Raw genomic sequence first — 26323 nt, 5'->3', positions numbered from 1 at the left:
TCACCACCAATACAGTTAACAGTACCACCACAACCAGCACTCACCTTCACCACCTCCATTAACACCACCTCCACTACCATCACTGACACCATGAACACTACTACTACCACCACCACCTCCACACCACCATCACCATAACCACCTCCATCACTATCATCACCACCGCAACCTCCACCACCACCACTACAACCCCCATCACCACCACCATCACCACTAACTCCATCACCACTATTATCACCACCATCACCACCACCATCACCACTAACTCCATCACCACTAACTCCATCACCACCATCATCACCACTAACTCCATCATCACTAACTTCATCACCACCATCACCACCACCACTACCACCACCATCACCACTAACTCCATCACCACTATCATCACCACCACCACCATCACCACCACCATCACCACTAACTCCATCACCACCACCACCACTGCCATCACCACAGCCACCTCGAGTCGGTCCTCCTGCTTGGAGGCGACCACCCGACCACGCCTCCTCCACAGTCCCAGAGCAAAGCGGACGCCTCCGTAACATGCCTCTATTGTCCGTCCCCGCCTCCTCACGCGCCTCCTCCCTCCTCATCATCATCTAATCTCCCTCTTCACCGTCCTACCTCTCCCTCCTGCCTCCTACCTCCTACTACCTCCTCCTCCTTCCTCCTACTACCTCCTCCTCCTTCCTCCTACTACCTCCTATCTCCTCCTACTACTACCTCCCCCTCCTACCTCCCCCTCCTCCTCCTACTACCTCCTCCGTCCTACCTCCTACCTCCTCCTCATCTAATCTCCCTCTTTACCGTCCTACCTCTTCCCTCTACCTCCTCCTACCACCTCCTCCTAGTACCTCCTCTTCCTCCTCCTCCTACCTCCTCCTCCTCCTCCTCCTCCTCCTACCTCCTCCTCCTCCTACTACTACCTTCCCCTACCTCCTTCCTCCTACCTCCTCCCCTCCTCCTCCTCCTACTTCCTCCTCCTACCTTCTCCTCTTCCTACTACTACCTACTCCTCCTCCTTCTTCCTCCTCTTCCCACTATTACCTACTCCTCCTCTTCCTCCTCCTCCTCTTCCTCCTCCTCTTCTTCCATCATCACCTACTCTGCCTCCACCTGCCCAAGTCACCCCATAGTTCAAAGGGAGGCCTCCCAATCTGACGTCCCATCGGGGGAGGCCTGCTGGCCCGCATTCCGTTTTCTATGCGTCCGTCCGTAGGCCTAGGCCCTCCCGCATTGCTGGCGTGGCCGAACTAATATATGTCATTTCCTATTACTGCTCCTTTACCAATGAACGCGTAGATTGCCTGATTGTGTGTACCGGCGGGCCAGCGTGTTCGTGCGTGCGTGTGAATATGTGTGTTCGTGTTTGTGTGTACATGTTCATGTGTGCGTGTGTGTGTGTATAGGTTTATATGTGCGTGCGTGCGTGTGAATATGTGTGTTCGTGTTTGTGTATACATGTTAATGTGTGCGTGTGTGTATATGTTTATATGTGCGTGTGTGTGTATGTGTGTGTGCGTGTGTGTGTATGTGTGTGTGCGTGTGTATGCGTTTTTGTGGGGGTGTGCGTGTGTATACGTGCATGTGTGCGTGTTTATGTGCGTGTATGCTTGTTTATGTGCATGCATGTGTGTGTGTATGTTTGTGTGTACGCGTACGTTTGTGTGTGTTTGTGTTCATGTGTACACGTGCGCGCGGGTGTGTGTGTGTGTGTATGTGTGTGTGTGTGTGTGTGTGTGTGTGTGTGTGTGTGTGTGTGTGTTTATGTGTACGCGTAGACAATCGTTCGACGATTATCGTTGAGCCGTGAACGATCATCGTTGAGGAATAACCGCACCGAGCCAAACGTACCTTAAGCTGGAAGGCGAGAGAGAGAGAGAGAGAGAGAGAGAGAGAGAGAGAGAGAGAGAGAGAGAGAGAGAGAGAGAGAGAGAGGGAGGGAGGGAGAGGGGGGAGAGGGTTAAGTTGTTAACGACACCTTGATGAGGCCTGAGCCACCCGAGGCCTTTAGCGGCGTCCTTTTGTTCTTCAGGAACCCCAGCTCGGGGAAGGAACCTGTATGGTAGCTCCATGTCTTATTCGGTCCTCGAGAACGCCACCACTGCACCGCCAAGTTCTTCTTCTTTGTCTCAAAATCCAGGAGGAAGTGGAGCGCCGACGATTCTACGAAGTTTCTGACTCCAACACCAAGAAGGGTCCTGTCCCAAGCTGAATAGAATCGCTTGGTGACGATCGGAATGAAGTCTGTTTGGGTGACATCGTAGGCAAAGGGGTGAAGAGTACGGTATTATTTCGCCCAGGGTTCAAGTCTCTGTCTAACTCTCCCGTTCACCCTTTGTTATGTACCTCGAATCAACACCATTTTTATATATGAACCACAATACACTTTAATTCTAAGTCATCAACATCGAGACTCGAAAAGGCCAACATGCACGTTTCAATTTGTGCATGTTGGCCTCTTCGAGTCTCTCGATGTTGATGGTTTAGAATTAAAGTGTATTGTGAATGATAAAAACGTATATCTGTTCACTGGGACCCATTCATTGTTGTACATATATATATATATATATATATATATATATATATATATATATGTGTGTGTGTGTGTATGTATGTATGTATGTATGTATAGACGGCACGTTCGTGAACTTCACCGACAAACTTTAGGAATACATTCCCCATCGAAAAACAAACCCACAACATTCTATAGTGAAATGTGAAATTATTATATTTTGCGAAAAAGTGTGGCAGTGCAAGTTAGTCCACTTTGCAGCCAGCCAAACACCGACTCCCCCTGAGACACCCACTGCTGACAGGGAAATGAGAATAGCTAGGGCGTCAGGGGTAGGGGCAGTTACTACCTAAGGTGATGGCACATTAGTCATTTCTCACTAGCATGCTACTTGCTTTTGCTACTTCGTTTTAGTAGAAACTATTTCGGTTTCGATTTTTTCGTTTTTCAAAATCCTGAAATGTCAAATTATTTTTGATGACGTCACAAAGTGAGAAAATAAATGACGAATTAAGAGAAACCTATACGATTTTTAGACATTGCTGAGCTGTTCTCACGGAAGTCTAGAATATTGCAACCAAAGTCGTTTCTACTCAAACGAAATAGCAAAAGTAAGTAGCATGATATCCTAGTGTGCTACCACCTTAACGAGAACATAGTGTGATCAGTTTTCCTCGAAAATCTACATTTGCACAGCCTAGGAAGAGGTTGATATAGATTATAGACGAACGGGACCCACATAGTAAGAAATGCGATTCTTTACCTTCGGAAACCAACTCGCCACCGGAACCACAAATCCAGACGTGGTGTCCTTCATCGGAGAGGGACACCGCTAAAGGGGGGTTATCACACTGGGGCTTCCACGGGTTTCGCCAGCGCCGACAGTTGAGAGTTCGTTTAGGTGAAAACGACTTCGGTTACAATATTTGAATTTTTAAAATCTCCAACTGTCAAATTATCTTTCCGTCAGATATAGCAAAGTTAGATGACGAACTATGAGATTGCAAACCTATACGAATGTTAGACAAACTGTTGAAATGTTCTTAGAGAAGTCTAGGTTTGTGTAAGCGAAGTCCTATTCTAGTTATTCAAATGGGGGTTGGAGGAAGGGTGTCGGAGGAAAAAATGCCTAGTGTGATAACCCCTGACGACTTCTGGATCGGTCTGCTGTTCCAGGTTCCAGAGCCGAAGGAAGAAGAAAATCCACGATTCCAGGGACGCGTCACGCCGAAGGGGTAGGGAGGGAGGGAGGAGGGGGCTGGAGTGTTCGGAGGTTCCAGTTGGAACAGAGTTCTTCTCATCGGGTTTCCAGCACCACGATTCGGCATAAGAAAGGCGGAGGAGGAGGAGGAAGAGGAGGAGGAGGAGGAGAGGAGGAAGAGGTGGGTGGACCTGAGACCACCCGTTGATCCAGACTGGGAAGATCTAGATCGAGGTTAAGGTGGACCAAGAGGGTCGTCTTTGTTTACTTCCAGGTGGAGGTGGAGGTGGTGGAGGAGGTGGAGCTGGAGGAGGAAGAGGAGCAGGAGGAGGAGAATGAGGAGGGAGAAGGGGCAGGAGGAGTAGGTGGCGAAGGAGGATGAGACAGAGGTGGAGGAGAAGGAGAAGTAGGAAGAGGAGGAGGAGGAGGAGGAGGAGGAGGAGGAGGAGGAGGGGAGGAGGAGGAGGAGGAGGGGGAGCAGAATCAGAATGAGTAGCAGGAGGAGGAGAATGAGGAGGGAGAAGGGGCAGAAGGAGGAGGTGGTGAAGGAGGAGGAGGGGGAGGAGATGGAGGAGCAGAATCAGAATGAGTAGCAAGAGGAGGAGGAGGAGAATGAGGAGGAAGGAGTAGGAGGAGTAGGTGTTAGTGAAGGAGAAGGAGTAGGTGGAGGAGGAAGAGGAAGGAGGAGGAGGAGAATGAGGAGAGAGAAGGAGAAGGAGTTGGTGAAGGAGGAGGATGAGACGGAGGACGAGGAGGAGGAGCAGGAAGAGGAGGAGAAGGGGGAGGAGGAGAGGGAGATGGTGGAGGATAAGATGGAGGAGGAGGAGGAGGAGCAGAGGAGGGGGAGATGTTGTCGACAGCGAAGAAAGTTGCTTGCTGTGGAGCACTTGTTTCATTTTGTGAAAGTTAAGATCAACAGTTTCTTCTTCATCGTTGCCCCGTTCTCGGGAAGGTGCATAGAGGCTAGCAAGTCTTTTGGCTGTGATACTAGCAAGAACTAGCAGCAGTTGTCTTAATAAATATGGTCTAACGTCACAACCTCCCCGCCCCCCTATCGTAAGGCTAGGATGGTGCCTCTCACAGAGGACTTTGTAGCGTGGAATTTAACGAACCATGCCCTTGGTTCAACTTCGCCGGTGGCAGGGTTCGACCCGCCATCCCCCCCTCCCCTCGACCTTCGCCGCGAGTAATGCTCTAACTCGCTCAGCCAGCTAGCTTCTAGCAGTTGTCTTGCTAGCGGTTAAAGTGTAAGTAGTAACGGAGCTAGTTAAAAGGTGAAATAGATGATCCTTGTGAAATAGGCGGTGGAATAGGAAGAGGAGGAGGAGGAGAAGGAGGAATGGAAGGCGATAGAAAGAAAGAAGAATATGAATAGAAAGAGCGTGAGATATAGTTGGAGAGAGAGGGAGAGAGAGGGGGGGAGGGAGAGCAACTCACCATGGTTCTAAATCATGTGCTAGTCTCGTGATTGATCGCAATTGACTGACCTTCCGAATGAGAGCTAAGATGAACTGTAGTGAAACAGGGGGTAATGAATGTGGTGGGAATAGTGAATATTGGTGTTGGGTAAGCGTCACTGATGATTTGTAGTGTAGATCTTTCGTTGGATTCAGAAAACCGAAAAAAAACATTTAAAGACAAACATGTCTGAGTTGTAGGATTTTTGTAGGTTTTTTTTTTTTTTTTTTTTTTTTTTTTTTTTTTGTTTTTTTTTTTTTTTGTGGTGTCCATTGTAGCGAGTGTAGTGAAACTGTAGTGATGACGAACATAATACATAATTTTTAGAATATTTTTTGTAGTGTTGAAGGAAGGAACCACCCGTCATGGAGTGTCTACAGCGTCATAGTTTCACCATGGTCTTAGATCACGTGTTGGACTCGTGATCGACAACTATTTCCCTCCCGGAAGAGAGCCCAAAGCTCATATATGACCGATCTATGGGTAATGCTGTGACCTTACACGCACACACACACACAACTCCCCGCCCACGAGAGTTGGAGTAACGACTCGCAGCGCAGCGATACTGAAATGATTTCAGCCCTGGGCGGGATTCGAACCCGGACCGCCGTAGTGGCAGCCGGCGACTCTAACCACTGTTGGAGGAAAAGTGTTAGTGGTGTTGGAGCAATACTAACGACAGTGTGGACGGAAATTTATGTCGCGAAACTGAAAGCAGATTAAACCAGAAACAAGCACTGATCCCTAAGGGTGATGCAGACAAGGTCATCATATTAAGACAACATGGCATGACTCGCAGTAATGAATTTAAATTGGACAGATTTAGATCTGAGAAGGAAATAGGCAAGAACTGGTTTACCAATAGGCAGGACTCGCAGTAATTAATTTAAATTGGACAGATTTAGATTCAAGAAGGAAATAGGCAAGAATTGGTTCACCAATAGAGTGGTCAACGAATGGAACAGACTTAATAACCACGTAGTTAGTGAGCGCTGAAACTATCGGTTGTTATAAAGGAAGATTAGATAACCTTATGGATGGGGATGACAGGTGGTCATGGGCATGGAACTGCCTAGTGTAGGACTTATGGTCTCTTGCAGTCTCCTTCATTCTTATGTTCTTAGAGTGTAGTGTGTGTAGTTTTAATCTTGGACCTTACCCTGTCACAGATATTTTTATTGTGGGTTGTACTGTATGTATGTTGTAACTGTAACTTTGAATGATCTGGATCCACAAAGAATTTCAATTTGTATGTTTCATTACAAATTGACTAAATATAGTATTTATTATTATTATTATTATTATTATCATTATTATTATTATTAATTATTATTATTTTTTATTATTATTATTTATTATTACTATTATTATTTTATTATTATTTTATTATTATTATTATTTATGTTTTTATTATTATTTATTTATTTTTATTATTATTTATTTATTTTTATCATCAATCATCATCATCATCATCATCATCATCATCATCATCATCATCATCATCATCATCATCATCATCATCATCATCATCATCATCATCATCATCATCATCATCATCATCATCATTAGTAGTATTATTAATAATTATTACTATTATGAAGCTCCTCTGGTCAGAACAACCAGGAGAAACACAGATAACGACATCTGGACGAGGAAATGTGAATGTATCTGAGATAGATCAACAGTGAGATGTATATTTTAGATCAGCGTTTCTCAACCAGGGTTCCCCGGAACCCTAAGGTTCCGCAAAAGGTCCCTAAGGGTTCCGCGAGAACAAGTGAGATAAGCAAATGCACTTTTGATTTATCATTTAATTTCATGTACGTAATATAATTAAACACGCACGACATATTCTTGGTTGTTGTCATAATGTGATATAGACATCATCCTATCTAACCTATTATTACGTTGAAAATAAAATGAGAGAGATATGGTATATATATATATATATATATATATATATATCTTTTTTTGCGCAGAAGTTCCTTGAGACATCAGGCAATTTATTTTAAGGTTTACGCAAGGGTTTTACAAAGGTTTAGAAACGCTGTTTTAGAGTCTAGTATACAATGTTCTAATATCGGGTTATATCATAATTAACTTTACAATTATCACGTGAGGAAGTGGTATTAGAGTAAGCGAACAAAGGCAAAGTAGAAATCGAAGTAGAAGTAGAAGACTAGATAGAAAGTGAAGTGCAGGAAGTAGAAGAGAAAATAGAAAGCGAAGCACAGGAAATAGAAAACAAAAAACGGAAGAAAAATATTAAGAAAAATAGAAAGAATAAGAGGAGGAGGAGGAGGAAGACGAGGAGGAGGGAGTAGGAGGACGAGGGGGGAGGAGAAGGAAGAGGAGGAGGAGGAGGACGAGGGAGGAGGAGGAGGAGGACGACGACGAGGGGGGAGGAGGAGGAGAAAGGGGAAGGACGAGGGGGAGGAGGAGGAGGAGGGAAGACGAGTGGGAGGAGGAGGAAGAGGAAGAGGAGGAGAAGGCGTGGGGGAGTAAAAGCAGTAGTTGGATGTAGAAGATAAGAAATCACGTTGAGACCCGACCGGCGCGGCGCGACGGGAAGCTAATGGCTCACTGGGAGGCGACAAAATGGGACGCACGACGCTTAGTACTACGTGAGCAGGAGGAGGAGGAAGAGGAAGAGGAGGAGGAAGAAGAGGAGGAAGAAGAGGAAGAGGAATAGGGGGAGGAAGTGGTGGAGGAGGAAGAGGGGAAGGAGGTAGTGGAGGAGGAAGAGGAGGGGGAAGAGGAAGAGGAGGGCGAAGAGGAAGAGGAGGGTGAAGAGGAGGAGGAGGTAGTGGAGGAGAAAGAGGAAGAAGGGTAAGAAGTGAGTAGGGGGACGGGGAGAGGAATGGGGAAAGTGAAGGGGAAGGGGGAAGAAGAGGCGAAGTAATCGGAAGTATTGCAGCTTGTTGCTTGTCTATTATTATTATTTTTGTTTTTGTTGTTGTTGTTATCCTGCAGTTTCGGTGGACTGTGACGTGTTGGAAGACAACCGTGCGTGAGAGAGTAGAGCGATTAACTGGAAATCCCGAAGATGCATGGAATAAGGTGGATGGGGGTGGGGGAGCTGTGTAGGGCATTGAATCGTGTATGGTATGAAAATGGAAAGTTCGTCTATGTGGTTCAGCGTCGAGGCGAAACTGAGGCAAGAATGTACGATTTCTCCCCCATTGTGTGCATGGACGGAGCGATAAAGGGAACGAAAGCTATGTAGTGAGCGGTGAAACTATCAGTTGCTTTAAGAAACGGTTAGACAACTTTATGGACGGGGATGACAGTTGGTCATGGGGATGGAACTTCTTAGTGTAGGCCTCATGGTCTCTGGCAGTCTCCTTCATTCTTACGAAGGCGTTGGGAAGATGAAGGATTTGGTCATCAGTTTGGTCCTTCAGGTCTTCGGCGAACTTCGTGCGTTCTTCGGAGACTCTTCATCTCTCCTTCCAGAAACCTCAGTGTCGATTCCAGGCCCAATTTCTTCTTCTTTGTATTAAAACAGGACTATACCGAGTCTGGAATGAATGTTTTGACCACCTTTTGCTCTCAGCTCTCCTTCCAGAAACCTCAGCGTCGGTTCCAGGCACAGTTACTTCTTCCCTGTATTAAAACAGGACTATACCGAGTATGGAATGAATGTTTTGACCACCTTTTGCTCTCAGCTCTCCTTCCAGAAACCTCAGCGTCGGTTCCAGGTCCAGTTGCTTCTTCTCTGTATTAAAACAGGACTATACAGAGTCTGGAATGAATGTTTTGAGCACCCTCTGCTCTCAAGTTTGTAACTTTATGTCGCTAATGTGGTTTTTGTTTCTTCTTTATTACAGACACCCCCCCCGGACCGTATCTGCTGATCTTTGCTGACGCGTCTTGTCGCCGTGGGATTCTCCCACACTGGTAATTATATCTATAGTGTAGACACACACACACACACACACACACACACACACACACACACACACACACACACACACACACACACACACACACACACACACACACACATACACACACACACACACACACACACACACACATATATATATATATATATATATAATATATATATATGATATATATATATATGATATATATATATATATATATATATATAATATATATATATATATATATATATATATATATGAATATACATACATGCACGTATACATATACACACATTAAGAAAATCTACCTAACAGAGTGGCGTACTAGTTCACTCAGACCAGTGAGTTAGCAGGCGAGCTCAGTACCACTTCACCAGCAGACGTACATTGTTACCTGTTGTGGACATCGAATCCATAATATAACATTTCCACTGAGGAGACAAAGGATTACAGAGGCGGAGCATGCCGACAAGAGACCTTTTGGGCTATAACAAGGTTGGATGCGAAAATTATTATAATAATGATAAATAAATAAAGAATAAAGATAAAAATTATAATAGTATAAATAATGATAAATAAAATAATGAAAGCATTCAATGATGGCCTCATCCAAAGTAAATTATCGCCATCCGAAGATGTTTATCCAAGTTATCCTATGGTTCAGATTGGATCTACACAAGATATCTACGCCCTTGTAGTGCGCATGCGTGAACAAGGAGGAACAGCGAAGTCCACTGTTCGAACTCGCTACGCTCCATGGACGGGTCATGGAGGACGATTGGCACGTGGCACGCGATTGGCACTTGGCACGCGATTGGCACTTGGCACGCGATTGGCACTTGGCACGCGATTGGCACTTGGCACGCGATTGGCACTTGGCACGCGATTGGCACTTGGCACGCGATTGGCACTTGGAACGCGATTGGCACTTGGAACGCGATTGGCACTTGGCACGCGATTGGCACTTGGCACGCGTGCCTGATCACGAAGAGTGCCAAATGGCACCCGAGGGGGACTTTGGCGACGGCAGTTGCGGGTATTCGGGGAGTTGACAGTGAACATCATCAGGACCCGCGTGTGTTCACACTCGAGAAGAGATGTTTTGTCAGCGTGAACCAGCGCTTCTGTCCGTAGGGGACGCTGTCACACCGTAGAGGTGGAGTCGTGGGTACGGTGAAAGGGAGATGAGTAGGGTGACAGCATGGAAGGATTTTTTTTTTTTTTTTTTTTTTTAAGGCCGATGATTGGGTCCCCTCCCCACCCGCCTGGCTAGGGCTCTCTTCAGACCAATTCGTCAACACCCTCACCTCCATTGCGAAGTGCAACCCCAAGGGGCTGACACTCGGTCTCAGGACCGAACCCAGAATCTCCCTTATCAACTTCAACTCTGTTTTCTTCAACTTTTCACATAAGATGAGACAACAATCAGCGAAAGCTCTCTGCTGTTATCACACGATGTCACAAAAATTGACCAATCCTATTAAAATACAAACAGAAAAAAAAAAATCTTAAAGATTCATACCAGTGGGACTGAGGACCATTGCCATTTCCTTTTTTTTTTTTTTTTTTTTTTTTTTTTTTTTTTTTTTCCATCTGACCAAGTTATGGACCAAAAGGCCTCCTGTCGTTTTTTTTTTATCTGACCTAGTTATGGACCAAAAGGCCTCCTGTCGGCTGACTCTTCCTTTGTATGTGTCTGTGTGTGAATGAAGCAGAAGATTAAGACGGAGGCCGACCCACAGTAGTACTTACGTCGTAGAAAACGGGATTTGGGTGGATGAATGACGATATTCAAGAAGAACAATCGTGGTTCATATCACAAGAGAGGAGTGATATATGGAGGAAGAGATGAAGAAAACGAAGAAGAGGGGAAGATCGTATAACTCTCTAGTCACGAGAGCGTGTGTGTGTGTGTGTGTGTGTGTGTGTGTGTGTGTGTGTGTGTGTGTGTGCGCGCGTGTGTGTGTATGTTTATGTATCTGCGTGCGTGTGTGTATGTGTTTATGTTTGTATTTGTGTGTGTATGTGTGTGTGCATGTTTGTGTTTATGTTTATTTGTGCGTGTGTGTGTTTGTGTTTGTGTTTATTTGTGTGCTTACTGCATGTGTGTGCATGTTTGTGTTCAAAACAAGTCTGTGTTCATGTTTGTATTTATATGTGTATGTTTGTGTATTTTTAATTTTTATGCTTGTGCTTGCTGTATGTGTGCATATTTCTGTGTTTGAAATAAGTCTGTGCTTACGTATGTGTTATGTTTGTATTTGCGTGTGTGTGTGTGCGTGTCTGTGTGTATGTGTGTGTGTGTGTGTGTGTGTGTGTGTGTGTGTTTGTTTATGGGGTGAATTGGAGGAAGGTACATAAAACAATAGTCTTGCTTTCTCATCATGCAGTTGGGGGGAGATTACGAGAATGGGGAGAGGGAGGGAGGGAGGGACGGGGGGAAGATCAACACCATCTCCTGTTACAGGAAGTTTTGTGTCGGGAGAGGGAGGGAGGGAGGGAGGGAGGGAGGGAGGGGGAGAGAGTCGAAGAGAGTAATTCCTCTCTCAAGTGTTGACAAGGAGACAGAAGTAGGAGCTTCATGGAGGATGACCTCGGAGGCTGAAGGAAGAGAGGAAGGAGGGTGACACTCGAGGAAGAAGAAGAAGGTTGATTGGAAGCGAGGATGACTTGGGAGGGAAAGTGTGAAGGAGAAAATGAGATTTCCAGTGAGATTGGGTGGAAATGGGGTGGAGGGAAGAGATGAAGGATTGAGGAAGAGATTACATACCAAGTGATGAAAACGGAAGAATTTTTTAATTTCTTTTTGTGTGTACAGCATGTGTGCATATATATATATATATATATTATATATAAATATATATATATATATATATATATATATATTATATATATATATGCTAATAAGAAGGTAACTTGTATTCAGTTATGCAAAAGTAACCATTAGAAAAGAGAAACTAAACGAAGCAGAGCGCTTTCGTATATTACATCCAGTGCAAAGTACACTGGATGCAATATACGAAAGCGCTCTGCTTTTAGTTTTTCTTTCCTAGTGGTTACTTATGTATATATATATATATATATATATATATATATATATATATATATATATATATAAATTACTGTGTGTGCGTGTACGTGTGTGTATGTGGGTGCGTGGGTGCATGTGTGTGTAGTATGTGGATACGATATGTTAATATGGTGTGTGTGTGTGTGTTTGTGTGTATGTATGTGTGTGCGTGGTATGTTTGGTGTGTGGGTGGGTGTGGTATGTGGGTACGATATGTTAATGTGTGTATTTGTGTGTATGTATGTATGTGTGTGGTGTTTGTTTGGTGTGTGGGTGGGTGTGGTATGTGGGTACGGTATGTTACTGTGGTGTGTGTGTGTATTTGTGTGTATGTGAGTGTGGTGTGCGTATGTGGTTTGTTTGGTGTGTGTGTGTGTGTGGTATGTTTGTGGTATGTGGGTGTGTGTTTGTGTGTGAGGGTTTGGTGAGGAAGCGAGTGAGTGAATTGGAGACCAAAAGAAAGGGAACAAAGTGTCATGGCTGGCAGGGTTAAGAGGAGTCTTGTCATGCTGAAATAAAAAGACAATATTCGCCCCTCCCTTCCCTCCCTCCCTCCCTCCCCTCCCTCCTCTCCTTCCCCTCCCTCCCCGTTTCGAAAGAGGACCCAGCAAGGAGCCATCACCCTCTTGAGAAAAACCTTAACCTATTTTACTACGATTTTGTGTCGTGCGTGTTTTTGACATTTCACTTCTTCAGCCGGCAGGGCGAGTGACTGAAACCCATTGAGGGGTTCCCATCTCGTTTTTCCCACATAGACCATTCTTATGTATTGCTGTTCTTCGGCCTCGTGGAAAAGACCACCTCAATGCTGATTTCGTAACGTATCCACTAATTTTCGGTTTCCGGCCCAACTTATGAGACGCTGTTGCTCACGACCTCCAACCTTAAGGGGTCCACGGACCCCGGATTGAAAAGGACCACGCTAGATCCTTGCCAACGTTTCTACACACTGAGAAGGATAGCATCACGAAGCGGTGGCTTCATGAGGCGAAGATGAAGGTAGCAGTAGAAAGGAGGGATTCTAGAGGTCGAAAGAGGTCAATAGTTTCTCCTGGTTAGAGCAGTCTCAAAAAAAAAAAAAAAAAAAAATCTGCGCGACTGTAGGAGTCCTAGAAAAATAATTGAAATATTAGATAACTTCATAAAGCTTATGGAGTCGGTACATCATACAGGATTATCTAGCGGGAATATACGGTAGAACTTTACAAGAAATACTCCACAAAAAATTATCCTGTAAGAACCAAAAGGAGAGAAGAATTCTTGGAGGAGTAAGGACTCGCACACAGGAACCCTAAAATCCTGAAAAGAATCCTTCAAAAGTGGTTACGAAGGTCTATTCTAACAAAGGAGAAGTCTTACATTGAGAACCTTTGCTAAGAGGGCTATCACACTGGGATGTTTTTCCTCCAACCTCCGATTCATCGGCGGTACCACCCTCCCATCTCCAGAACTTTCTCCGCCGTGAAATCACTATTATGGCAAACTATTTTGTTTTCTCAACAAAATTATTTTCTCAACAAAATTACAGAGAAGGTCATTAATTTTGTTATGCCAAAGGGAAAATATTTTCCTTCGTCATTTCAAATTCCTTCCCGAAAGCTGGAAGTTGTAGATCTGCTCCAACAGTCAGAGGAAAAATAGCCCAGTGTGATAACGTTCAAAGAGGGGCGCCATGATTGAGATAGGGTCTGACCAGGAACGGGAGGATCCATCGAAAGAGGGACTCGACCCTCACGAGGAGAAGGGGGGACCTCACAAGGAGGAAGGACCCTAAGGAAATGGGGGCGACACCGTCTAGGGGGGAGGGGGAGGGGGTGACCCAAACATTGTGATAGAACCCACCATAAAGAATAAGGAACTTGACGGGGCCAATGTAACCCCCGACAAGAATAAGGTTCCCCGTAGAGAAAGGACATGTTACTAAGGCCGGGTCCCTAAGGAATCGTCAGGACCTCGTAGGGAGGGACGGGTAGGTGAAGAGGGGTCTTTGGGGATTGGGGATGCTCGTAAATCGCGACCCTGAAATGGATGCAATGGTTTCGTTGATGCACGAGGAAAGAAAAGAGTCCGGGTGATGGTCGGAAGGTCATTCCGTCCTCCTCCTTTCCTCTTCAGCCCTTTCATAAGACGGAGGACTTGGGCGGTGGACGCAAGTGTTCCAGCGGAGGGAGGGAAAGGGAGAGAGAACGGGAAGGAAGGAGGAAGGGTTTTTGTGTGGGAGACCAACTCTCAAAGGGAAGGAAAGTGTAAGAGAATGGGATGGAATTTAGCCGACGGAAAAAAGAAAACGGAAGAGAGGGAGGAAGGAAAACGGAGCGTCCGTGAGGGAGAGAATGGGGGGAGAAATTTGACATGTGAACACAATGAAGGAGACTGCAAGAGACCATATGGCTTACACTAGGCAGTTACGAGTCCATAACCACCTTTTCACACTCGTTCATAAAGTTATCCAACTTTATCTCAAAACGACTGTTAGTTTCAGCGCTCATTACATGGTTAATAAGTCTATTCCCTTCGTTAACCACTATTAATAAACCATATTAAATCTAAACTTGTCCATTTTAAATCCATTACTACGAGTCCTGTTCCGTTGTCTTATTATGATGACCTTTGCATCACCCTTGTTGAAGCCCTTGACCCATTTGGATACCTCTATATATTCTTAATGTAAGGAATGTGACTGACACGCACAGACAGATAGACGTGAGGAAGGAACGAAAGACAATGAGAGTGAGTTAGCATTGGGAGTCTAGTGAGAGGGGGGGAGGGGAGAGATGCAAATAATTAAACAAACGGAAGAAATGTTGGGAAATTTTGAGAGGATGTGGAGAGAAGTGGAGACTACGAAGTTGAGGTGGAGTCGGGTGGATGGATGGACCAGAAAAGAGAAAGGGAGCTGGGAGTTGACGAGAGCGAGGAAATAGTAGAGGAAAAGAGGAAGAACGTGGTCGAAAAGATGACAAAAAAAGAGGTGAGATGAGATGAGTTTGTACTAAATCTTTCGGGTAGCACGGTAGGAATGTGCATGTCACGGCAACCAAACAAGATTGCAGATTTCTTGCACCTTTGTTGCTTGTCATGGTGAATCCAGGTTCTGGAAATGAACAGGGCTTCAACTGTGCCTTCCTGCACTGGGATTCAACACTGATCACTTGTACAGGACTTCAACAGTGCCTTCCTGCACAGGGATTCAACAGTGCCACCTTACACAGTGCTTCAACAGTGTTACCATGCATAGGGTTTTAACAGTGACCATTTTGCACAGGGCCTCAGCAGTGCCTTTCTCACTTGTACAGTGCTTCAACAGTGCTAACATGCACAGGGCTTCAACAGTGACCACTTGTACAGTGCTTCAACAGTGCCTTCCTGCACTGGGCTTCAACAGTGACCACTTGTACAGTGCTTCAACAGTGCTACAATGCACAGGGCTTCAACAGTGACCACTTGTACAGTGCTTCAACAGTGCTACCATGCACAGTACTTCAACAGTGACCACTTTGCACAGTGCTTCAGCAGTGCCACCTTACACAAGAGTTCAACAGTGCCCCATTTCTATCACAGTGCCTGCAAGTTGTACCAATAGATTCCCCTTCCAGTTGGCACTGCCCAGAGGTCATCAGGGCCGGAGATCCACGGACCTCAACTGTGCCATCTGTGGACCTGATATTGGGCTAGACGCTCCTCCTTCGCTCTGAAAGAAGCCCAGGTGTCCAGAAAGGCTTGCTCTGAATCGTGACGTGAGAGAGAGAGAGAGAGAGAGAGAGAGAGAGAGAGAGCGCTACGCAACCTGTGCCCCTTGCCCCAACACCATTTCACTCTCTTCTTTTGGCTTTGCGACCGATTCCTCTCGCCCACCTCCGCCTTTCGTGCTCATCGTGACGGAGTCTACGGTGGGTGGGGTGGGGGGTAGGAGGGTTAGGTGGGCTGTCTTTATTCGATTCAGGGTGAAAGTTTTCCTCCTCCTCCTCCTCCTTTCCTCCTTCTCCTCCTCTGCCTCCTCCTCCTCCTCCTCTGCCTCCTCCTCTTCTGCCTCTGCCTCTACCTCCTCCTCTTCTGCCTCCTTCTCCTTTTCTTCCTCTTCTTGTTCCTCAGCCTCCTCAATAGAATTATTCCTTTTCGAAAGGTCTTGCTTGGCGATTTCCGTTCTTCGTGGTCCTCCTCCTCCTCCTCCTCCTGCTCCTCCTCCTCCTCCTCTTCTTCCTCTTCTTCTTCTTCCTCAGGCTCCTCAATAGAATTATTCCTTTTCGAAAGGTCCTCCTTGGTGATTTTCGTTCTTCTCGGGATGCGAGAGTCTGTTGGCTCGAAGAGGGGTCACTCTCAAGAGCTCGAACTCAAGAGTTTGCCGAAGGCAGGGTTGTGTCGTCTTGTTAGGACCCGTCTCTACGTTTGCGTATTCAAATATCGTGCGCACCTACTTGTGCAAATCTCCCTCTCTCTTCTCTCACTCTCTCTTTGTCTGTCTCTCTTTTTGTCTCCGTCTCTCTTTGTCCCCTCCCCCCTCCCCCTCTCTCTCTTTCTCCCCTCCCCCTCCCCCCCTCTCTCTCTTTCTCTGTCATTGTTGGACAACGTAGAAGGCCTTAGATCGTACGCACTGAAATAGGTGGAAGCCTCTCAAGCAACAGATGTATAAGAAGTAACAAGTGGAGTACCACAGGGCTCAGTTCTGGGACCTGTAATGTCCCAATTATATATAAATTGTATGAATAGAATAGACAGGTATTGTGAAGTTGTTTGCAGATGATTGCAAACTGTTACAAGAAGACCTAGATAAGGCTTATGAATGGAGCCAAGAGTGGGTAATTAATTCTAATACAAAGAAATGTAAAACTTTGTAACAGGGTTAAAATTAAAAAAAAAAAAATTAAAAATGGGAAATTATTTAATAGCAATGGCCATGGAGGAAAAGGACTTGGGATCCTAATCTGGAATGATCTATGAACATAAGGTCATATAAAGGAAATAGCAGGTGAGACCTATAATTTGCTGACAAATACAAAAGTGATATTTCACTCGATGGGAGAAAACGTGATGAAGAAAACCCTTGAGAGTCTGATCCGACCAGACTTGGTTTGTTTGGAACCTAAAGAAAGATACAAGAGAAATAGAGCGAACACAAAGGGCAGCAACCAACTCACCATCCCATAACATAAACCGAGTTTAAGGTAAAGTTTGATGAGTTGGGAGGTAGAGACAGGACTCCATGGGCATAGGTTCAACCCCGTATACTAAGTAAACACACCCACGCACGTGCGCACGCACGCACAATGTAGGAGCAGTTGCAATTTTTTTTTCAAGTGCAAGACGCGGAGGAGTGTATTAGATGAGAGCAGCTGATTTACAAGTGTCAATTGACTGTTCATTGTGGCCGCGAACCAGCAGTTGTAGTTGCTTGGCACTCCTAGGCACCGTTCTTATGCGATGCTGTTTTCCGAGACTCAGTAACTATTGCTATGTCTTACTAATCACGTTAATGATGTAGAGGGATATATCAGATGACACCAGCGCTGATTTGCAAGCGTCAATTGACTGCTCTTTGTTCCCGAGAACAGACTGTTGTAGTTGTTTGGCACTCCTAAGCACCGTTCTTATGCGATACTGTTTTCCGAGACTCAGTAACGATTGCTGTGTCGCACTAATTACGTTAATGACGTAGAGGAATGTATCAGATGACACCAACGGTGATTTCCAAGCGCCAATTGACTGCTCTTTGTGTCCGCGAACCGACAATTGTAGTTGTTTGGCACTCCTAAGCATCGTTCTTATGCGATTCTGTTTCCCAAGACTTAGTAACGATTGCTGTGCCACACTAATCACGTTAATGACGTAGAGGAATGTATCAGATGACACCAACGGTGATTTACAAGCGCCAGTTGACTGCCCTTTGTGCCCGCGAACCGACAATTGTAGTTGTTTGGCACTCGTAGGCACCGTTCTTATGCGATGCTGTTTCCCAAGACTCAGTAACGATTGCTGTGCCACAGTAATCACGTTCATTGTTTTTTGATTCGGATTATCGTCGTGATAGTGTACGACTGTTGTGCCCTTGCATTGTTGGTTTCTTACTGGGTGTCATGACTTTTCTCATGATGACGTTGATGGCTTGTGTCAGCTTCCTTCTTCGTGGGAAGCATTGTAGAGAGGGCATCAGTGTCGCACCTTCGCACGACACAGTGCCAGTTTGGCACCTTGTTTGTGTCTGTGCTTTTTCGGTGGTTTGAACACACCTGTTTGTATTGTCTTTTGTCTTCATCTGTTGTCTTCGTCTGTTGTCTTTACTTTTTGTCTTTAAACGTTGTCTTGGCTTGTTGTCTTTACCTGTTCTCTTCACCTGTTGTCTTCCTCTGTTGTCTTTACCTATTGTCTTTACCTATTGTCTTCAGACGTTGTCATCGCTTGTTGCCTGTTCTCTTCACCTATTGTCTTCATCTGTTGTCCTTATCGCCTTTACTTTCCTCACTGTGTCACCTTATTTTCTGCCTGTTGTTCGCCGTTTTTCCTTATCATTTGTGTCCTCGTTTGTATTCTGGAAGCCTTTTTCTTATCATTCTTATCATTTTTTATTATTTTTTTCCCCACCGTCTCCGGCATTTTTGCTCCCCAAGGCTGTGCCGTAACGGAATATTTTGCTTCTGGCAAATCTTGATTCCATAGAAGCGTTGACTTGAGACGAAGTTGGACGGCTTTCACCTAAATATGTTGGGTTTAGGGACTTCAGTGACCCATAAGGATCAGAGTTATCTAGCGCTATTGCAAGATAGGAGGCATATTTTCAAAGGATTTACAAAGGATTACAAAGGCGAAGGATGCCGACAGGAGATCTTTTGGTCCATAACTAGGTCGGATGCGAAAAGAAATTATAATAATGATAAATAGGTAAATAAATAGATAAATACAAACTATGATAATGTAAATAATAATAAATGAAATACACAAATAAATTCATAGGTATAGTTAAATAATAAAAAGGTAAATAGTAAATGATAATAAATTGACATATAACTAATAATGACTGAGAATTAAGCAAATAGTGATAAACAAACAGACCAATGATAACATAAACAAATAAACAAACAGTAGAAATTAGATTACAGTCATTACAGCATCTCTCTATTTGTATTATCCCTCTCTTCTGTTATTGCCCTTCTAAAGTCTCCCCTTGACCACCTCTTCACCGTGATATTGCTCACAGGGACAGAAACGTTAATTGTCGGCGATGAAACAGACACAATGTCCCGCCGTTACCCGGGACTGTTTTTATCCAAGCAGCAACGGGCCGTGATGGCTTAATACAAACGAGCATCCTGTCGCGGTCGCCACTTCATGACGAAACATCCCCCGCTCGGCTGCTCAACCCCCCTCCCCCTCCCCACCACCCACCACCCGTCCCATAACGGATGTTGACACGCGGAAGACGACCGTTACAGCAGCGCGCCCTGCGCACCAACAAACTCGCCGCAACAACACGTTTGCTTCATTAGCACAATTTCCATAACGACTTGGCAATGGGGTTTCTGTGTATGGGGGGCGTTGTGTCATTCCCTCCCCCTCCGCCTCCCGACACACACGCGCGCGCACACACACACACACACACACACACACACACACACACACACACACACACACACACACACACACCGATCTTCTTCTTCCGTGTGGCGTGTGTGTATGGAGAGAGTCCTATGAGAGTCCTCCAAGAGTCCCCAAAAGAGTCCCTCACGAATCTTCCGAGAGCTTCCCAAGTCCCCCAAGAGTCCCCCGAGAGTCCCCCGAAAGCCCTCCTAAGAGTCTCATAAGAGTCCTTCCGAGAGTCCTTCCGAGAGTCCCTCAAGAGTCCCCCGAGAGTCCCCCGAAAGCCCTTCTAAGAGTCTCATAAGAGTCCTTCCGAGAGTCTACCTAGAGTTCCTACGAAAGTCTCCCGAGAGTCCCTCCGAGAGTCCCCCAAGAATCCCTCGAAGAGTCCCCCGAGAGTCCCCCGAAAGCCCTTCTAAGAGTCTCATAAGAGTCCTTCCGAGAGTCCCTACGAGTCTCCCGAGAGTCCCTCCAAGAGTCCCTAAGAGTCCCGCAAAAGCCCCCGATAGTCCCCGGAAAGCCCTTCCAAGAGTCTCATAAGAGTCCTTCCGAGAGTCTACCCAGAGTTCCTACGAAAGTCTACCGAGAGTCCCTCCGAGAGTCCCTGAGAGTCCCGCAAAAGGCCCCCGAGAGTCCCCCGAGAGTCCCTCGTGAGTCTACCTAGAGTCCCAACGAAAGTCCCCGTGAGTCTCCCAAAAGTCCCCCAAAATTCCCCCGTAAGCCTCTTGAGAGTTCCCCCCTATGCCCTCCGTGAGTCCTCGTGAGTCCCTTAAGAGTCCCCCGTAAGCCCCCCCCAGAGTCCCCCGAGAGTCCCCCGTAAGCCCCATGAGAGTCCCCCCATGCCCTCCGTGAGTCCCCGAAGAGTCCCCCCAGAGAGTCCCCCCGTGACTCCAAATACCCTGGGCCTGTATTTCTTTTACCTTAAAGTTCACTCATCATTTTTCATTTACTCACTACTTCACTTTGGGTTACACAAAACTGAATAAAATCACCTGGCGGCAACCAGCTAATGACGTAAGAACAGGCCGCTTCCACGAGGACGAATGGGAGTTAATCGAGATTAGTTTAATCCACTTCAGTAACAGAGGAGTCACACACAGCAGATTAAGATAACTCGACAAGTTCAGTTCCTTCTGGAACAGGAGTCCTTTTCAGTATCTCGTCGGCAGTAACCAGCGTTTCTATCCTTGGGGGGCAATGTATCGAAACAAAGAGATGGAATCACAAATGGTGAAAGATAAGTTTAAGGTTCTCAGAGTATTTCACAAATATATATATATATATATATATATATATATATATATATATATATATATATATATATATATATATATACACATATATATATTCGTCTTAATGACGCAAAACTCCCCCTATCATGAGGCTAGGACGGTGCCCCTTACACACGACTTTGTAGCGTGGAATTTGATAAACCATGCCCTTGGTCCAACTCGCTAGTGGTAAGGTTCGAGCTCACGTTACCTCGACCTCCGCCGCAAGTAGCGACGCTCTAGCCCGCAACACACACATACACATACACATACACATACAACAAAAAACGTTGGATCTGTTACTACCAACTTTTCGTCCTAAGAGTGTGAAGTTCTTGTCGGACGAAACGTTTGCAAGAGAACTCGCCACCCACACGTGTGTGTGTGTGTGTATATTTATATATATATATATATATATTGTTAAGGTATGCATGCAGTGGCATTTTCTCAGACCACAATGTATTTGTAGCAGTTGTGGGGCAAAAGGAATGCGAGGTGTTGCGACACCTGATACGTGTTTAAGGCAGGAGGTGCCGAAACGAGACAACAAAATCCCAGTGCAAGAGTGAGCGTGAGAAAATCGGGGGGAGCGTGGGAAAATCGGGCCGAGCGTGGGAAAATTCGACCCTTTGTTATCGCGAGCCTCGTGAGTCGAGTCCTGTTTATGGAAGAGATTGGGTCCGGCCCTGCCCCGACGGGATGGCATTCGATTCCGAGTGTACTTGTCGCATATTCTGAGGAAAGCATAAAAACGTGTGTAAACTTGGCTTGGTATTCAGGAATGCTGACGCTCGCAAAATTTAAAATTGCGTGTGTATATGTCTCTCTCTCTCTCTCTCTCTCTCTCTCTCTCTCTATATATATACATATATATATATATATATATATATATGTATATATATATATATAATATATATGTATATATATATTATATATTTATTATACACACACACAGTGGAAAACCTCATCTTACACCATGTTTTTCTATAGTCTTTTATATATATATATATATATATATATATATATATATATATATGTGTGTGTGTGTGTGTGTGTGTGTGTGTGTGTGTGTGTGTGTGTGTGATAGAAAAACATGGCGTAAGGTGGCCTTTTGGACCATATAGAAAATGAATACAGAACAATGAATAAAAAAGCACACATAACTAAAACAATAAAAAATATATATTAATACAAAAATAGATGAATGAGTAGATAGATAATTATATGCACACTCAAGATAGATACTTATATAGGTAAATGAGTATATTAAAGTGAGCATAGCTTTTTGATGTTTATCAAATTGATTCTTACAACTTTGGATTATCTGTACCATATGCGGACGCCTCTGGGATGTTTTGTACACTGACTACGCGGTTAGCGAAAGTAAATTTTCCCTTTTTATGAAAATTGTGGTCTGAAAATATGCGCCGTCGTTTTACACATGCACACGCGCATACACACACATTTTATGCTGTGTACATTATATGCCTTATTTATTTATCTATTTATTTATTTATTTTCATTAATTTTCTTACTCATTTATTTATTCATTATTTATTTATTTTGATTAATTTTATTAATTTATTTATTCATTTGTTATTTATTTGTTTATTTATATTTAATGTTTATGCTCTATACGCTCCATTTTGTCATTCACTTATTCGCTTTTGTCTTTCGTCAACCAGAATTTATTTTCTTAAAATTCTTTTCGTAGAAAAGGCGTTAGGGTCATACTTTTAAAAGGTTTCTATCGTTAGGAAATAGAATTCTTCTAACGCCATTGGCTGTTCCTATGAAAATAGTCGGTAGACTTTATAGATAAGCCTTAAAACTAAATGAAATTAATCCAGGAAATCAGATACAATTCTACTATCCAATGGCAGAAAGCGTTGCCAGGAATAGCGAATGATTTTATAAGTGCACGTGTACAATCACCGAAAGGCCATTTCCCCTTAATAAGGGAAAGGATGGGCAACTCAAAACATACACCCATCTTACATCATCCACTCTACACCTAAAAAAAAAAAAAAAAAAAAAAAAAAAAATTGTCCCTTGCATCTTAAGGTACGTTTTGCTCGATGTGATTAACCTCCTACTACAGCCAATAGCGGTGGGTGACGCGCATCCTACTAACTGGCATCATCATATTCGGGTAAGCACGTTGGTTGTAGGTTTGGTTAAAATGATTATCAATCTCGTACTTTGCATCTCGAAGGAAAACAACCCCATTCAAAAACAAATAATTAAGTGTTCTAGACAATCGGTGGACGATCATCGTTGAGCCATGAACGATCATCGTAGAGCGATAATAATCGCAACGACCAAATGGTATCCTTAGCTCCTCTTGGATGAAAGGTCAAACCTGCTCGACGCCACGGATTTCATAGAAGCAGAACGACCCGGCAACTGCAGCGGGTTTATCTTCCCCTCCTTCCCAACGGTTCGTTGTGTGACTCCCCTCCCTCCCCCCCCCACACACACACTCCCCCTCAATCACTCGAGAAATTTACTGAACAGAGAAGAAATCAAACTTAATCCGTTCGCACCTCCAGCAGTCTTGTCTCCGAACCATGCTAAGCGTCGTCGTCGTCATCGTCGTCGTCGTTGTCGTTGTCGTTCTGTCACCCTAACCTCCATCACACGCCTGGCCACTTGCATGTTAAACCTCCGTCGCACATTCAAGAATTTCGTCAAATGTTGTGATTTCGAAAAGCTGGAAGACGACTTCGCCTACAGTATTCTAGACTTCCCTAAGTCTACAATTCGACAATGTGTCTAATATTCGTATTCTAGGTTCAACTTCTCTTAGTTCGTCATTCAGTTTCTTAATATACGACGCTGAGGTCATTTGACTTTTGGAGATTCGAAAAATAATATTTTGTAACCTACCTAAGTCGTTTCTACCCAAACGAACTCGCTTGAGCCCCGTGTGTGTGTGTGACAAGGGATTTAGTTTGTCCTCCTCATAGGCAGCAAGCACACTCTCAGCCTTATCCAACCCACCTACCCTATGAATTGCTGTTTCTTCTCTTGTTGAGGAGGGGGGAGGGTAGGCCTTTATCATGCTTGTTCTTGTTCTTGTTCTTGTTCTTGTTCTTGGCTTCGTCTGTCTCACCTTGACTGACTGACTGAGGCCCTGTTCACACTAACAGTTTGAACCGCGGCGGTTCAATTACAGTGTAAGTCAATGGCTGCGTTCACACACAACCGCGTAGTTTTTCCTTGACTATGCGGTACCAACATGGTTTCCACGCGGTTCAGACCACTAGTGTGAACAGGGCCTGACTGACCGACCAACCACGTCAGTCTTGCCATGGAGGTAACGATAGCAATGAACTCAATATTCACTACACAAGATGACCATGCGAGATGACTGGCCTCGCATGATTATAGCCGTGTTAGGGACTGGGTGGCTTTGATCAAGCTCTGGTATAATAGTTTACTACCAACAAGTTGCCAAGTCATGGGGAATAGCAGCGAGGAATGTGAAGTGCGATGTCCACGATCGGCAGCAATTGGGTCCCCCGTGGTTACTCGATGGGTCTTGCGACAGAACAGTTCTTCTTGAATTAAGCTTGAGATTGCATCAGTTGTCCTCAAAGCAAGGGGTTCTTAGGCTAAATAGGGTAGAAACAACGACAAACTAAAGTTCATAGCACAGCAGAATCAGCAGCAACATCTACAGCAACAGCATTACCATCACCAACAAAAACAACAACAACGTCACAGTGATTACGTTATATCGAAGGCCCCTGTCACACTATCACGACTCAAGTGAGTTCGTTTGAGTAGAAACGACTTTGTTTACAAATTTTCTATTTTTCGAATCTCCAAATGTCATATTACCTTTGCGTCATATGTTGAGAAGCTGAATGACGAACTAAGAGAAGTTAAACCTAGAATACGAATATTAGACACATTGTTGAATTGTAGACTTAGGGAAGTCTAGAATACTTTAGGCGAAGTCGTCCTGCACCTTTTCAAATTCACAAACATTTGACGAGAAGCGTGATAGTGTGACTGGGGTTTTAGGACTGACAAATCCTTGCTCATAGTAGTCATTTTGGGACTTTACCAGTGATGTTTGTAATGATACTTAAAAGCAGATTAATTAGAATTCGTACTGAAAGAAACATACGCTGTACATGCTGCATACTCAGTAAGAAATATTAGAAATGAGATAATAATGATAATAATGATAATAATAATAATAATTTTATTTGGTGGCATTGAATCAATATACATGAAGTGCAGATAATGAAAAGAACACATAGTTCGAAATAACAATTACAAAATGCCGAGGATAACACGAAAAAGCATGTAAGCCTATTTCCATTGTGGATCTTCATTAGTCTTATCTAGTGATCCGGAGTATATGTTTTTATGTTAATTAATACTTTGAAGTTCTTTGCTGATGCGCATAATCGTGAATGTTGAGACGTTTTGACAAATTGATGTGGGCGGGAAGAAGAGAGAGGGGAATCTTCATCTGACTCTCTCTTTCTCTCTCTCTCTCTCTCTCTCTCTCTCTCTCTCTCTCTCTCTCTCTTTCTCTTGTTTTCCATCTATTTGTTATTTGAAATTGTTTGTTATATATGATGTATATAGTAAAGGAAGCTGTACTATAGTACAACGAGTATCACTTTTCAGAATTATGACAACAATTACCTATGACCCATCCCACTAGTCTCCTCTGTGACTCCTCGACGTGGCAACACTGGAGGGAAAAAAGCGCTGTTGCCACGTGTCATAGCATTTATTCAAATCGTTGCTATAAACCTAAAAACGGATTCACATTATATTATACAGCTTCCTTTAGTATATACAGAATATATATATATAAATAACACATGAATGTGAAATAAGAGACAAGAGACATTTACTAAAGTTGATTTGGCAGATTGGCTAGTTGTAAATCACCAACGGACTATTTGGAGCGCACAGGTTCCCTTTGTGAAAGATTATCGCCAAGCTAATCAGGAATAAACTCAGGCTACGACTTCTGTCTCTCCTCTTCCCGTCCATTATGTCAAAATGCCTCAAGACTCATAATCAGAACTCAAAGAATGACGGAGTTTCAAGATTTAATGACCACAAACGGATCAAAAAGATCTTTGCAGTTCAGAGGAAGACGGGAAAGATACTTTCGAGAGAGATTTTGCAATTAATTTTTTGTTCCTTCCACCTTCCCTAACCGCATAAAAAACCCAATATCGCAAGAGTGTTTTGTTTTTATCTGTGTAACGCTACTCATAATTACTAGGCTCCAAACAATGGCCGTGCTGGAAGCAATTAATTTCTCGTCGAAGTCTCCTTGTCTATCGCCTCTCGCCGCGGGAATGTCGT

General features: G+C 44.3%; 1 protein-coding gene across 4 annotated transcripts in view; it reads left to right on the top strand.

Annotated features, from left to right (window-relative positions):
• Positions 1 to 26323, top strand: part of Cad88C (cadherin 88C) — a 366763-nt gene that overhangs the window by 224114 nt on the left and 116326 nt on the right. For all 4 annotated transcript variants that reach the window (XM_076201341.1, XM_076201340.1, XM_076201339.1 and 1 more), the window contains exon 4: positions 9008 to 9077. The gene's annotated coding sequence lies outside the window, so the exon portion shown is untranslated. The remainder of the gene's footprint in view (positions 1 to 9007; positions 9078 to 26323) is intronic.

This window comes from Oratosquilla oratoria, chromosome 18 (assembly GCF_046742065.1).
Source record: "Oratosquilla oratoria isolate Oo_2021 chromosome 18, ASM4674206v1, whole genome shotgun sequence".
NCBI lineage: Eukaryota > Metazoa > Arthropoda > Malacostraca > Stomatopoda > Squillidae > Oratosquilla > Oratosquilla oratoria.
This window is presented reverse-complemented; position numbering and strand designations above follow the sequence as displayed.